We start from the raw sequence: 3,343 nt of genomic DNA, 5'->3' as shown, positions 1-3,343 counted from the left end.
CTCAGCAGCTCACAGCAACCTCAAACTCCTGGGCTCAAGTGATCCTCTTGCCTCAGCCTCCCCAGTAGCTGGGATTACAGGTGCTTGCCACATACCCGGCTATATTTAGAGACAGGGTCTCACTCTTGCTCAGGCTGGTCTTCAACTCCTGGGCTCAGGCAACCCACCCACCTTGGCTTTCCAAAGTGTTAGGATTATAGGCTTGAGCCACAATGCCAGCCTAATAGATATGTATTGTCTCACAGTCTCACAGTTTCAGAAGCTCAAAATAAGAGATCAAGGAATCAGCAGAGTTGATCCCCACAGAGCCCTGTGGGGGTGGATCTGTCTCGGGGCTCTTCCCTGGCTCCTGGGGTTTGCTGGCAGTCTCAATATTGTCATGAATCCCAGAGTAACTTCTTTCCTACTCCATTTTTCAGTTATATTAGGCTATTTGGGACCCAGGTATTTCTCAAGACCCAGTTCAAACAGCACCACTCCTCCCTTCTCTCCTATCTATTCTGCTGGTCAAAATTATCTTTCCCTTGCTCTGGATTCTCTTAGCATTTGGACTAAACCTTTCTTACACCACTTACAACATTTTTTGCAGCTCCCCTGCTATCATATTTGAGTACTTTTTCCAAATTGTCTTTACACCAAGTAGTTGCTCATTAAATATTTGATTGGTGAGTGATGAATGGATCCACTCATTTACTGACTCGGCATTTTGCAATTCCAGGGCCTTATGTATTCATTATTTCATTTTGTTCTTGTATTCGTTGTGTAGAGATCTGTAATGCAAGTAATAGCATTCACAATTTGGAGACAGTAACATACAGAAAGGTTAAGTAATAGGCCAAAATTCACCCAGTAAGGTAATAAACGACCTTACATGAAAACTTGAATTTTTAGATTCTCTTTCCAATACATATCCAGTTATCCCACCTTAGGATAAATGCTTTGGATGCATAGAAAGTACAAAACGTTAAGTTGAGCAAAACCATCTTTTGTTTGGGTCAGTTTGTAATATATTGATTCTTTCTATCAATATATAGAAATGTGCTTGTGGGGAAGACAATCTATCTTTTAAAAAAATCTACTAGGTAGTAGCATTGCAAAATCATGGTCCTATAGAAACTGATCCCTTAAGGTGAAAACTCCTTGTTATCTCGTCTCTATTTATTGAATCAAACATATTTAGAACATCAGACCAACCAACAAAGAGCTCCTGTTTTTAAAATCCAGCAAAATCGTGCTGACATTAATGAGAAATTACCATTTTAAATGCATTACCCTTGTAAGAGAAATCAAAGGTAACAGTAATTAAGGTAATTGCAAAAGATATTTTGGGTTCTGTGTGTTTGTGCAAGTGTTGAGAGGTGGCATATAAATGGGAAAGTATTTTTGTTCACTGTAGTATCTTGAGATTGAAGCGATTTTTAGACCACGGCATTTTTTATACTGACTTAAAATCTGGAATTTATTGCTATCATCGTACATCTCTGTATGTCCGTACGTTGTCCAGTTTTACCACATAAAATACTTATTAAATAGAGGTAACAAACCTGTCATTGTCATTGTTACTGGCCTTATAAAAAATATACAGCTCCCTACACAATACGTTATACTTTCTTTTTGGGCTAGAAAATGTTCTTCTTAGCAAAGTATCACAAGAATGTAAGAAAAAGTATCCAATGTACAGAGCCCTATTATGAAACTAATGTACAGCTTTCATATGGAAGCTATAACCTAATTATGGCCTAAGAATATGGGGAGGAGGAGGGGGAGGGAGGGGGAAGGGGTGGAGGGAGGGTGATTGGAGGGATCACCTCTATGGTTTATCTTACAAGGGTACAAGTGAATCTTTCTAAAAGTAGAATATAAACGTCTTAACACAATAACTAAGAAAATGACATAAAGGCTATGTGAACCAGTTTGATGAAAATATTTCAAATTGTAGATGAAAACACCACACTGTACCCCATGATTGCGTTAATGTACACAGCTATCATTTAATTTAAAAAAAGATAAAAATAAGTTTTTCCCTTTCTATTTAATAAACAAGTAGAGATTGTTAATTTGTTTCTGATACGGTCCTGATATTAAAAGTCATCATGTCATCGTGGAAGCTCCAAATAGTGAGTGCCATTTCATTGGAATCATTGCAGCATGAATGTTTATTGAGACTAAATGACACTGTTAGTTAGAAGTGGTTCCTACCAGCCGTCCAAAAGAGGCGGAGGGAGCCGTTCGGATGTAATGTGCACATATGTGCATTCTCGGTAATGGCTTTTTAATACCAGTGGTGAATGGCTGATCCACCTCTGTAAATTAAATGTTAATGATAGCCACTTAAAGTCTAATCCTTCCCTCTGACTCTTAGAATTCCTTACGTGCTTCGATAATACTGTCACAGTCTTCTGTATCCCAGAGTTCAGCAACTTTTGAGAGGAAGCATACTATAAAACTTTGGTTTATTCTTTTTGCATGCAAATAAGGACTTCTCCATAGTTGTGTTCTTGCCGTGAATAAATTCGTTACTAGTATGACAGAAGGCGGAAGAGAGGACAGGGAGAGACAGAAAGGAAGGGAGAGATCCCCCTGCTCAGGGACCCACCGTAGGTGACCAGAGGAGTTTTCTCCCAATTGGATAGTTTCAGAAGTCTTAGGATTCTGTCATCCTGACCAGGCTTAATTACATCTTCAACTACTCATTGTCCTAGTGTTTCCATTAATAAGCCCTGGTTAAAACATAACTTTCAAGACAGGAGATAAGTTCTTCCTCATAAATGAATAATGGGGAAGGCAATGTGATTGCTCCAAAAGCAAGGATAGGTTCTTTTAGAAAAAAATGGGATTTGAGGGCTGTGCCTGTGGCTCAAAAGGGTAAGGTGCCAGCGCCTATGCTGGAGGTGGCGGGTTCAAACCCAGCCCTGGCCAAAAAATGCAAAAAAAAAAAAAAATACTTAAACTGAAATAAATATATTTAAAAAAAAATATGTGATTTGAGATAAGCTTCCAGAAAAGATAAATGATGTAATGCATGTGAAATATTTAATGCCATTCCTAGTAACTAGTAAATGTTCAATTAGGGGTGTGTGCTGTTCTCTCCTTTGTAATGGTAATAAATAATTTAGTTGCCTTCATAATAGCTTCTTCAACTTTTTGGTCAAATTGTTGTGTGGAAGACATAGTGTACATCAACCTGGCCCACTCCCCCAAATGAGGAAACCCAGTGGAACCACTGCTGTTCATCATCGCTTAAATGAATGACATTAAAAAGATAAATCCAGCTTGGCACCCGTAGCCCAGTGGTTATGGCACTGGCCACATACACTGAGGCTGGCGTGTTTGAACCTAGCCC

The sequence above is a fragment of the Otolemur garnettii genome, unplaced genomic scaffold (assembly GCF_000181295.1).
Source record: "Otolemur garnettii isolate 467f Iridium unplaced genomic scaffold, OtoGar3 scaffold00069, whole genome shotgun sequence".
Lineage (NCBI taxonomy): Eukaryota > Metazoa > Chordata > Mammalia > Primates > Galagidae > Otolemur > Otolemur garnettii.
The sequence above is the reverse complement of the archived record's forward strand: the minus strand, read 5'-3'. Positions refer to the sequence as shown.